General features: G+C 39.8%; 1 long non-coding RNA gene and 1 pseudogene across 1 annotated transcript; one reads left to right on the top strand and one right to left on the bottom strand.

Annotated features, from left to right (window-relative positions):
• Positions 1–243: 243 nt before the first annotated feature.
• Positions 244–8,478, top strand: LOC136216801 (uncharacterized; annotated as a pseudogene).
• Positions 8,479–10,994: 2,516 nt separating this feature from the next.
• Positions 10,995–12,930, bottom strand: LOC136221263 (uncharacterized). Its single transcript, XR_010685044.1, has 3 exons — positions 12,681–12,930; positions 12,489–12,580; positions 10,995–11,470 (listed from the first exon to the last, which is right to left on the bottom strand). It is a non-coding gene; the product is annotated as an uncharacterized lncRNA (long non-coding RNA).
• Positions 12,931–13,293: the final 363 nt, after the last annotated feature.

Genomic DNA, 13,293 nt, shown 5'->3' with positions numbered 1-13,293 from the left:
AATTCGTAAATTATATTAGATATACAAAGTTTCTATCGCACATATAATTTATCAAGGAAATTAGATTTTTTATACCAATCAGACAGCCTAACGTAACGGCTTTTTAGAGAATTTTATCGGGACAACGAGGTCATAGACGCGAGATCCCTATGCCTGATTCCCGATATTGTAATACCCTACAAGTTTAAAACTCCGGACTTTGAGAAGTTTATCGGGACAACCTGTCCAAAAGAGCACTTAACCATGTACTGCAGCAAGATGGCATCTTACTCAAGCAACGACAAGTTGCTGATCCATGTCTTCCAAGAAAGTTTGCAAGCAGCGGCTTTGAGATGGTATATGCAACTCGAGAAGATCCACATCCGGAGTTGGAGAAATTTAGCCGATGCCTTCATCAAACAATACAGGCATAATGTGGACTTAGCTCCTACTAGGGAGGATTTGAGGATGACCGAAAAGAGAAAGGACCAAACTTTTCGGGAATATGCCATCATGTGGAGAGACCGGGCGGCTCAGGTGAAACCTCTCCTAACAGAGACAGAAATGATCAGTATCTTCCTGGAAACCCTCAAAGCCCCATACTATGGGATTTTGATTGCCCACAGTGCAACACGCTTCTCTGATTTTGTCGTGGCAGGAGAGAGAGTCGAAATATGTTGGGGTTTTGTGTCCTATAGTCAATTGTTGCAGGATACAAACTTATTGTAAATGAATTGTTCTTTATATCATTTGTTTTAATGAGATATATGTTTTATAACTATATAAAGGCAATCCCTTTTAAGCACTAAATAAAGTCTAATAAAAGGAAATCTGTAAGTTTGTTTAAAGTGATTATAAAGTGTTCATACAAGCATGAAGTGAGACAAAACTTTATAATAAACTAATAAACTTAAAACCACCCCAAGTCAAGTGATATATTTAGGATTGATATATCACAGTTGAGACTTGTATGTAACAATGTCTTCTGTCCGACAGAAAGCTGATCTCACAAGCTTCACATATATAGATATCTGGACAGTTACATAGATCCGGTGAAACGTTGTTCATTAGGATTGGGGATCCGACTTGAGATAACAGGATGGGTAGATTCATCCTTGTCACCTGTTCATCTCATTGGTATTAATAGGTATAACTAATCCTCAGACTCAAAGGAATGTTAATTGGTCATCCTGAATTACTGAATGTGAGACTTTGATCGCGTGGTCCCACGATCCTTAACAGAGATGACTCTGGGGTGTGAACTGCAAAGGTTGGGTGTCATAGAAAGTAATGTCAGGGTAGTTATACATTGGATTGAGCATTTATCACTCCCGATGAATGGGAGATACATCCAAGGATCGCTTGTGGAAGACTCGACTCTAAACCCTTGCAAGGTGATAGCTTAAGAGTAGAAATTCGGATTTCACTTAACCTATCTTTTGAGTTGACTCGGCCAATAACAAGTAAAATGAACGTCTCGCCATATGTGACTTGACATTACCCATAGTCATAAGATTCAGTTCAAGGATGTAGTTGATAAAGGATCGTATTATACCGTAACTAATACGGAAGGGTTAACGGCAGAATCAACCTGTCTTCTTAACGGACTCTGGGGGAATGATTACGGACATGCCGATAACATGCTCTGTTCATCATTCCGTTATGCAAGGATTAAATATAATTCTTGAAGAAATTAATTTAATAGTTGCATACGGCCAGAAGTAGTAAGGACCTAATGGATCACACATAAGACTTGGAAACTAAAGAGAGATGGATCTGATTAATAGATGGAAGCCCAATTGAGCCCAGTAAGGCCCACATGGATAGGGGGGTCGAAATTTATATATATGATTAGGGAAGGAATTAATTTATTCCACTAATCCTAATTTGATTAGGATTATGAATTAAATTAATTAAGAGATAATTAAAGTAGGAGTTTTAATTAGATTAATATGCTCCTATTATTATCTAACTAGGTTACTTATTATTATCCTAATTATATTAGACATATAGTAAGATAATAATTAGAAATCCTATTCTGAATTGGATTCCTATTAAGTGACCTATTCCTATCTAACTAGGTTTAGATACAACCTAATATATATACCCCTACCCTAATGAATTTCGACACACTAATTCCTCCCCCCTACAAGTGATTTTCGAAATTGCTTAGTTAGAGAGAGAAAAGAATTCCCATCCCCAAGTTCGTGGACAAGAATTCATTCGGCATTCCATCGATTGATTAATCTAATTCATCCCTCTTTCTCCTTGATCTTGTGTTGGTTAATTAGAGGTAATCTATTTTGGTTACATCTCATAAGGGTTGATTCTAATTTAACCTCACCGTGTTCACGAAAGAAGAAAAACAATCAAAAGGGAGAAATTCGTTTTTCTTCGCCTACATCAGGTCAGTTCACTATTTCGAGGATTCCCGGAGATTGAACCGTCGGATCGTCGCGATTTTTGGACAGTAGCTTCTAGACATATTCTTCTACGTTTCCACCGAAGGGATTGTCGTTCGGAGGTCTGGAAGGTCTGTTTCGAATAGGGGAAGATTGGTAAACAGTTTACATCTCCTTTGAAGTTGTGGGCACTTCGTTTGCAACAGTAGATTGATCATCGAAAGATATATCTTCTTATCCCTCTTTATATGAAATAACGATTAACGGATCCTATGGTTAAAAGGAAGTAGGCTAAAATTTTTATATTTCCGCTGCTATACCTTAGCCCTATTTCCAACAAAATAGCCATCAGAAGTGGGAAATTGGATGCAACATCTGCAGATAAGTCCATTATGAAGAAAAATGGAAACGGATTCAAAAAGGAGGCCCACATGGTGGAATGTTCTCGCGAAGTACCTACTTATGGAACAACTTTGCCTCGTGATAACTACGTAGCGAACATCCCCCAAGGGAACACCTTTGGCAATCAAAAGACTGGAGGGCGAGCGAAGGAATGGGAACCCATAGAGCCAATTCCCATCACTTATGCCGAGCTATTCCCACAACTGTTGCAAAATAGACAGGTATCAATTACACCATTAGTCCCTCTGACTCCCCCATATCCGAAGTGGTATGACGCTAACGCCAAGTGCGAGTACCATGCTGGGGCTGTAGGGCATTCCATCGAGAGGTGCCCCGCATTTAAGAGAAGAGTCCAGCTACTCGTAAAGACAGGTTGGTTGAAATTCAATCAGACTAATCAGAAGCCAGATGTCAAGAACAATCCTCTTCCTAGCCATGGGAACACTAGTGTCAATGCTGTTTGGGACGAGGATTGGTACGAGTATAGGACTGAGGCATATAACATCATCACGCTAATAGAGCAGATATACCGAGCTATGTGTGACACGGGCTTAATCATGGAAAGTAGGGACGCAAGAAGCACTACTTGTTGGTATCACGAATGGGATGTCGACCATTCGATTCAGAAATGCGAGCTATTTAGGAAAAAGGTCCAAGAATGTATGAATTCAGGAATCCTGTCTTTCGGAAAAAGGAGTGAAGGTATGCATATGATAAATATGTTACGTGCGGATGAATTGATGAAGCCAACTCAGCTAGTTATTGATTGGGTCCCGAAAAATCCAGTAAAGTCGGATGATCTTGGGACATCCTTCGTAAAACTAGAAGTCCAGACCCCTGCTCCTTTCCCCTACGAAAGTGACAAAGCTGTGTCGTGGATATACGGTAATAAAGTAATACCTCAATCATGTAATAGTGCTCAAACCAAGGAAGACATCGCTGGAATGTCAGGAATGACTAGAAGCGGGCGTTGCTTCTCTTCTGAAGAAATCGCCAGGAAGCGCCAAGAAGAAGTTGACAGGCGTAGGAAAGGGAAGGCCAAAGAAGGTGAAGTTCACCTTGAGGAAGAATTTGATACACCTCCAGTAAGAAACACCGTCCCTGACCATGACGCGTTAGAATTCTTGAGAATTGTGAAACAAAGTGAGTACCGGGTGATTGAGCAGTTAAATCGAATCCTAGCGAAGATATCATTACTATCACTAGTCTTGACCTCGGAATCTCATCGAAATGCGCTTCTTAAGGTGTTAAATCGGGCATATGTCAGTCATGACATAACTGTAGAGAATGTGGATAACATTGTCGGCAATATAGTTGCAGCAAATTACTTGACTTTCACGGAGGATGAGTTGCCCTGTGAAGGAACGGGCCATAGCAAAGCTCTGCATATAACCGTCAAATGCAAGGAGTTCTCGGTGGCAAAAGTATTGGTTGATAATGGTTCGGCTTTGAATATACTACCGAGGAAAACACTAGCCAAGCTGCCTATTGATAGCTCCTACATACGCCCTAGCCGCATATTCGTGAAAGCCTTTGATGGTACCCGAAGGGAGGTGATAGGAGACATCGATTTGCCCATACAGATCGGACCGACCATTTTCAATATCACTTTCCAAGTGATGGATACTCACCCGGCATACAACATGTTGCTGGGGAGACCATGGATCCATTCTGTCGGAGCTGTTCCCTCATCTCTGCACCAGAAGATGAAATTCATTGTGGAAAATCAGCTAGTGGAGGTGTCCGGAGAAGAAGATTTGCTGATCAGCCAGTGTTCATCATTTCCTTACATAGAAGAAGAGGAAGATGTCATCGAGAGCTCCTTTCAGGTATTCGAGGCAGTAAATGTGGTATACACGGCAAAAGGACCCAAATATTTTGAGCCTCGTTTCTCACCTGCTTCCATCATGGTCGCCAAAGAAATGACTCGGGGGCAGGTTGTGGGGCAACAGCCAGCCAAAAGGGGAGAAGTTATAGATGTTAAAGGGAATCGCTTTCGAGAGGGTTTAGGATATGAACTCACTCCAGAAGACATGAGGAAGTTCTATGCTCACATGAAGGAAAAGCGCATAGCCAAGATTGAGGGTAAACTGGTACGAGACATGCCCCTTGACATCCCACATATTAATGTCACCTTCACAAAGGCAGGGACATACACGCCCACAATCGCGGCAATCCTGGAGAAAAATGAAGCTGAAAATGATCAAGATTGGGTTTTTGACTGTCAGGAAGAGTTAAAGAATTGGAATGTTCACGAGTTTCCCATTTCGATGTAATAATTTTGTGTCAAATCTTTAAATTATGCCTAAGATTTAAAGATAATAAATAAAAGGCAATGTTTTCGTTGATGTTGATCAATAAAAAGCGCATTTTTTAATCCACCTTTCTTGTGTCATCTTTCCCTCCATTGCTTATTGCTTTTTCCTTTTTCCTTTATGAATGTTTATTCAGGGACGATCATAAAATTGACATGATTGATGATCATAAACCTATGCATAATTTCGACTGTCCAGTATATGAGGTCGAATCTGATGAAGAAGAAGAAGTCCCCATTGAAATCGAGAGAATGCTAGAACGACAGGAAATGAGTATAGAACCACAAACAGACAGTATCGAGATAGTAAACCTGGGTACAAATGATAAGCCACAATAGACCAAGGTAAATGGATCCTTAGATGCAGAAACCAAAGGAAGACTAATTGCTTTGCTAAGAGAGTATAAGGATGTGTTCGCTTGGTCTTATGAAGACATGTCCGGGTTAAATACAGATATTGTAGTGCATAAGCTCCCGCTTAGGCCAGAATCTAGACCTGTCAAGCAGAAGTTAAGGAGAATGAAGCCAGAAACTCTCCTTAAAGTAAAAGAAGAAGTTCAGAAGCAATTTAACGCTGGTTTCCTAGCTGTGTCAAATTATCCAGATTGGGTTGCGAACATAGTCCCAGTCCCGAAGAAGGATGGAAAAGTTAGAATGTGCGTGGATTATAGGGATTTAAACAGAGCAAGTCCAAAGGATAACTTTCCCTTACCACATATAGACGTGTTGGTGGACAACACTGCAGGGTTTCACATGTTATCCTTGATGGATGGATTTTCGGGGTATAATCAGATATTGATGGATTTGCTAAACCGTGAAAAGACAACCTTCATAACCTATTGGGGAACCTTCTGTTATAAAGTGATGCCTTTTGGACTTAAGAATGCTGGAGCCACCTATCAAAGGGCCATGGTGACGTTGTTCCATGACATGATGCACAAAGAGATGGAGATTTACGTGGACGATATGGTCGCCAAGTCCAGGGAAAACGAAGATCACATGGAAGTACTAAGGAAAGTTTTCCAAAGGCTGCAGAAGTACAGTATTCGGCTGAACCCCAATAAATGTGTGTTCGAGGTAACATCGGGAAAGTTGTTAGGATTTATTGTTAGTCGGAGGGGCATTGAAGCAGATCCTACAAAGATCAAGGCAATTTCGGAGATGCCTCCGCCGAAGACAGAAAAAGAGGTTAGGGGCTTTCTAGGAAGGCTTAACTACATTGCCCGTTTTATTGCTCAAATGACGATGAAATGCGAACCCATCTTCAAGTTACTCCGAAAGAACAATCCAGGAAAATGGGATTTAGAATGTCAAACAGCTTTTGATAAAATCAAAGAATACTTGCAGAATGGACCCGTGTTGCACCCACCAAATCCGGAAAAGCCATTACTATTATATCTAACGGTGCACGAGAACTCAATGGGGGCATTCTTGGCACAAAAAGATGAATCTGAGAAGAAAGAGCGTGCCATTTATTACATCAGCAAGAAGTTCACAGATTGTGAAACTCGGTATTCTCCGTTAGAGAAGACTTGCGCAGCGTTAGTATGGGCAGCACATAGATTGAGACACTATATGTTGAACAATACTACTCATTTGATCTCCCCTATGGATCCAATCAAATTCATCTTTGAGAAGCCGGCACTGACAGGAAAAATCGTAAGGTGGCAAGTGTTGTTGGCAGAATACGACATAATTTATGTGCCTCAGAAGGCGATCAAAGGGGCCGCAATATCTAGTTTTTTAGCGGATAATCCAGTGGAACATGATACCCCATTGGATGCTTCTCTCCCAGACGAGGAAGTCTTTACTGTGGCAGACACCAAAGAAGATGGTACTACTTACCGGGTCATGAGATTCGATGGGGCTTCAAATGCCCTAGGTCATGGTGTAGGTGTGGTGCTAATCTCCCCAGAAGGAAAGCATTTCCCGATTACTGCCAGACTTTGTTTCCAATGCACGAACAATATAGCTGAGTATGAAGCATGTGCCTTAGGTGTTCGGGCAGCTTTGGAGATGAATATTCGTAAGCTAAAGGTCTATGGGGATTCCGCTTTGGTGATCAATCAACTAAATGGGGAGTGGGAAACCCGGGATGCCAAACTAATCCCGTATCAAGAACACATCTTAGAAATGGCTAAAGGATTCCACGACATTCACTTTGAACATGTGTGCCGATTGGAGGCCTCAGAAACAGATAGGCGGACAATACGACGATTGGCCACAAATTTCTTCCTTAGTGGTGATGTTCTTTACAAGAGAAGTCCTGACACAACATTAATAAGATGTGTTGATCGTGCACAAAGCAAGCGACTAATAGAAGAAGTACATGGAGGCTTTTGTGGGACTCATCTAGGAGGACATGCCTTGTCAAGGAAAATCCTCAGGATGGGATATTATTGGTCCACCATGGAATCGGACTACATCAAATACGTTCAGAGATGTCACAAATGTCAAATATACGCAGACAATATAAATGCTCCGACCACACCATTACATGTGATGGTGGCTCCATGGCCCTTCGCAATGTGGGGATTGGACGTTATTGGATCTATCGAACCAAAAGCATCAAACGGTCATCGCTTCATCCTCGTAGCCATCGATTACTTCACGAAATGGGTAGAAGCGGCCTCATACACCAATGTAACCACTGCAGTTGTAAAGAAGTTCATCAAGAATAACATCATATGTCGATATGGGTTGCCAGAACGGATCATCACGGATAATGCCAAGAACTTCAATAACAAAGCCATGGAGGAGATGTGCGCTCAGTTCAAGATTAAACATCATAACTCGAGCCCGTACCGTCCGAAGATGAATGGCGCCGTAGAAGCAGCTAATAAAAATATCAAGAAAATAGTGCAAAAAATGGCACCCACTTACAAAGATTGGCACGAAATGTTACCATTCGCCTTACATGGGTATCGAACTACTATGAGGACATCAACTGGAGCTACACCGTACTCTTTGGTCTATGGGATGGAAGCTGTTGTACCCATTGAGGTAGAAATTCCTTCGCTACGAATCATGTTGGAGTCAAGTCTTGATGAGTCAGAATGGGTCCAGAGAAGATATGATCAGTTGAACTTTATCGAAGAAAAAAGGTTGGCTGCAATCTGTCACGGGCAGTTATACCAAAAAAGACTGATAAAGTCGTATGGCAAGAAAGTAAGAGCCAAAAACTTTCAAGAGGGGGATCTCATCTTGAAGAAGATTTTCCTGAGGCATCAAGACCCACGAGGAAAATGGACTCCGAAGTACGAAGGACCCTATGTGGTAAAGAGAGCATTCTCGGGTGGAGCCTTAGTCCTTACCAACATGGATGGGGAAGAGCTTGGAAATCCCATAAACTCAGATGCTGTTAAGAGATATTATGCGTAGATTATGACTTTCATGTATGTCAAGATTACAATCTTTTCTGAATAAATAAAATGTGCGCTTGACCCTTGTCTATACCTCCTTTCGCACTTTCCTTTCGCAAATTTTCCTTTCATCTACATGCGCTTAAGAAAACTTCATTGGAAATAATAAACTATTGAATCATAAAATACATGGAAATGGGGTCTCATTCTAGTTTTTTTTTTTTAAAAGAGAAAGGAAAATAGAAGAAGAATGAAAAGCCTGCTAGGTTGAAAACCCGTAAGGGCGATCTAGGCAAAAGTTAAGGCAAACAAGAATGAAAAGCCTGCTAGATTGAAAACCCGTAAGGGCGATCTAGGCAAAAATTAAGGCGAGCAAAATGAAAAGCCTGCTAGATTGAAAACCCGTAAGGGCGGTTTAGGCAAAAATTAAGACGAGCAAAATGAAAAGCCTATTAGATTGAAAACCTGTGAGGGCAGTCTAGGCAAAAGTTAAGGCAAACAAGAATGAAGCGCCTGCTAGATTGAAAACCCATAAGGGCGGTCTAGGCAAAAATCAGGGCAACCAAAAGGAAATGCTACTAAATTGAAAATCCACGGGGACAATATGTGCAAGATACAGAACATTAGGAGAAATCCACTGGATTAAAAGCCTACATAGGCGAACTCAGCAAATCTAGCAGAAAGAAGCTTGACAAGTTGACAGCTTCCCCCAACCACTTTCCAGACATCTTCAGTATATCTCAATCCCAAGAGTCTCGGTCTAAAACAGCAATGTCCGGAAGCAACATATTAGTACACGAGACAATGCCAGTCAAGGGGCCAAATGATTAAAAATAAAAAAGGCACATATAAAATACAAAAATGATGAAATTTGTTTTTCCAAAATTCTGAACAATGATCTTGAAAAGAGAACTTTTCATGCATTTAAACATGTGCATCAATGCATTTCGTCCTGCATAGGTACCGAGTTGTTTTGCAGGAACGCAGTAAGAGCATGGTGAACGATCAACAATATCGTCCTAGCCAGATGTGAAAAAAATCGAAAGCAAATGCAAAAGTAGATAAAGAGGGTCCGCTCGGCGAATCACCTATTTACGTCATTCCAAACCAACGGAGGATGCCCGTAAACGTCATTCGGAACCAACGGAGGATGCCCGTAAAAGTCATTCCAAACCAACGGAGGATGCCCGTAAAAGTCATTCCAAACCAACGGAGGATGCCCGTAAAAGTCATTCAGAACCAACGGAGGATGCCCGTAAAAGTCATTCCAAACCAACGGAGGATGCCCGTAAACGTCATTCGGAACCAACGGAGGATGCCCGTAAACGTCATTCGGAACCAACGGAGGATGCCCGTAAAAGTCATTCCGAACCAACGGAGGATGCCCGTAAAAGTCATTCCAAACCAACGGAGGATGCCCGTAAACGTCATTCGGAACCAACGGAGGATGCCAGTAAAAGTCATTCCAAACCAACGGAGGATGCCCATAAACGTCATTCAAAACAAACGGAGGATGCCCGTAAACGTCATTCAAAACCAACGGAGAATGCCCGTAAAAGTCATTCGATGCAACGAAGGATGCCCGTAAAAGTCATTCAAAACAAAACTGGAGAATGCCCAGTCTCAGAGCCATTCAAAACTGTAGGGTGAACAGTCTCAAGTCATCCAAAACAAACGGAGGATGCCCGTTAAACGTCATTCAAACTGGAGAAAGCCCAGTCTCAGAACCATTCAAACTGTAGGGTGAACAGTCTCAAATCATTCAAAATTGGAGAATGTCAAATCTCATATCAGTCGCAGGGAGCCGCTCTAAACACTCACAAACCAAAATCAAATCAACACGACTCAAGTCAGATCAATACAGATTAATCCGAACATTCAGGGAGTTTTACTAAACCTTTCATCGTTTTTAAGTTTTTACTTTTTCGCTCAATAAAGTGCAAAAATGGTTATCTATTTGTACTTTATATACTCCATTTCTAATGGAGGTATACAAAGGGGGGCAACTGTAGATACCCATTTTTGTCCGGGACACTTTTAAACTTTAATTGATTATATTTAAAATTCTAACAAATTCGTAAATTATATTAGATATACAAAGTTTCTATCGCACATATAATTTATCAAGGAAATTAGATTTTTTTATACCAATCTGTTATATCTCAGTATAATTATCAAATTATGTTCGAGATATAATTCATTGAAATGGAAAATATATTTTTCAAGTCATAAATTATATTTGAAATAATGTGTTGTATTTTAAATATGAGTTTTGAAATTGTTATGTTTTAAATTTATTAGTTAAATTTAACTTGTATCTAATTGGTTAGAATAATGTTCCAATTTTAATTCATTAAGTGTGAAAGTATATTGGAAAGCCTTATAGTCTAAATGTGAAGTTATGACAAAATCAATTCTTAAGGTTATCCATAATTAATCTTAAGATGATTTTGATTTACAAGTCAAATTTAGGATATAATTTCCAAAAATGAGCTTATAATAAATGAATTAATGAATTGAACTATTGAAAAATAGTGGAACAAAAATAAAATGGGATGCTCTTATTAAGAAATGAAAATTTGTATTAACAAAAAAACTAATCAAATACATCTTTGTTTCTGCAGGTAAACATAAATTGAGAAGGCTCATAACCCAACTCATAAGGAAATGTGGACAAGAATACAAAATCGAAATTTCAACTTTCAAGCCAAAATGGACAGGCATTGTGGGTTCTCAATTCAAAGAGAAAACCCACTTTCCTGAAGACTAAAAGACGAAGTCCACCTCCCTGAAGACTGAAAGAGACAAAGACTCCAAAAGCAGAAAAAAACAGATGCACCAAGGACAGCCACTGCACCTTGAAAAATAACCACTGCCATAATAGACAAAGGTGTTGTGCCTTGAAACCAAGCCAATGCACCATGCAGAAGACAAGACAATTCATCACAAAAGGGACAACATCTTTCTCAATCCCAGGATGTTTTGGACCTCTATAAATGGAGGTTGAGCACCTGAAACAAGGGAGGCAGCAACAATATTAGAGCAAAAAGGCAAGAACATTAGAGTAGAAAAAGGGGGGATGCGAAAAAAAAGAGAAGAGAGCAACAATATTAGAGAAAAAAAGAAAAGTGAGCAAAGAATCAGCAATAAGAGAGCAGAAAAAAGCAAGAAAATAAGAGTCAAAATCAATTAAGCTTGTAATAGAGAAAGTTCTAGTTTTACGGTAGTGATCTGATCTGTACTTTCCTTCAAGAGTTAACCTTCTATACTAAGGGTTCTTGGCTGTGAGTTTCTGTTTGTAATTGGGGAGCAATTCTTGCTAAGGATTCCCAAGACTCAATACTACTTTGTAAGGTTGGTAATATAATTTAGTTTTGCTATTGCAAGTTTAAGTATACATCTTTGAGTTTCAGTACATCTTGAATATCTAGTCTACTTATCATATTCCTTATCTAAAAGTTTTATCTTTTGGCACATTGTGTAATTTGAATCTGTAACAGCTCTTGTTCTTTTATTAGTTCCAATAAGGTTTTAGACTATCATAGGATTAAATAGAATGTAGCCTGTTTATCTTTCTGTATTGGTGTCAAGTGTGATCGTACTAAACACCTACTTCCACATTTAAAGTTCCAACTAGCAAGAATACCAAGTAGAATCACAAACTGTAGGATGAAACCTACTGTAAATACTTATTTAGAAAACTAAGACTCAAAATTGACAAGGATCCTTCAATTTCAGCCCATCCCAATCTCAATAATACCTTCCCCTGTTGAATAAATTTCAACCAAATGGCGATCAAAATACCCAACCTATTATCATGAATGACCCAAAAACAAAAAACACAAAGAACCCAAGGAATCACAGCCATGTACATACACTTCCAAAAAAAACAAGCATAAATATGCCACAACAATCACAATCAGTAGCTCAAGTTTGCTTTGAATAATTAGGAATAAAAGTGATGTGTGATGTTTGCTTTGAATAATTAGAAATAAGTTCAGTTTCTGAACCTAAAAAAAAACGACATACCGATAAGGGAACGAGGTGAGACGGAACCATAGGAAACGAAACCAAACTCGCTATCTCTGTTAGGGGTGTGCCTGTAATCTGTATCTCAGTTTCTGAACCGAAAAAATGACATTAATTTAAGCTTTAAACAAAATCAAACGAGTATGATGTGGTGAGGTGAGGTCGCATTAGGAGTGTAACACGAAAACTTACCGATAAAGAAACGCGGGCCTGATGTCGCGGATGCCCCTCGCTCTCTCCGTTCAGTCTAGAGGAATATCCCTCACCTTCCGAAATGAAAATCGGCCAGAAGAAACGCCTCCTCAGACGAAGTCGTCGCCAGCAAACGTTAAGGAAGAACCCCTGCCGCTCCGACTAGAAACTAACCGCCGGTGTGAGAGGATGGTGAAAGCCGAGAAGAGAGAAAACGAAGTGTCGAGAGAGAGAGAGGCATTGCGGATCCCTAATTCTAAAATGGGGAGTTCGAACCGGGTCAAGGATTTTGGACCCGAATCCAACTCAGGGCAGACCCATTCTTGTTTAAATTAAGCCCATTTTATTTCTTGTCTAGTAATAAGTTTCAAATTCGTTCACTTTAATTACCTAATTAATTGTCAAAGTTTAATTCTAGTCTGTTAACTTAATATAGTTTATTAGTTGGTAAAAAGATTAGTTAATTAATTATTTGAATTTATTTCTTTCTTAAATTAGTTTATAAATAAATCCCTTCCGTAGACCCCGTTAACTTAAGTTTGTAACTTAGCCCGAACATCCTTTTGGCTTCTCAAATGTCCGCTTAAAATTGACGACAACATGATTCGAACTC

This window comes from Euphorbia lathyris, chromosome 1 (genome assembly GCF_963576675.1).
Source record: "Euphorbia lathyris chromosome 1, ddEupLath1.1, whole genome shotgun sequence".
NCBI classification, from domain to species: domain Eukaryota; kingdom Viridiplantae; phylum Streptophyta; class Magnoliopsida; order Malpighiales; family Euphorbiaceae; genus Euphorbia; species Euphorbia lathyris.
The sequence above is the reverse complement of the archived record's forward strand: the minus strand, read 5'-3'. Positions and strand labels throughout refer to the sequence as shown.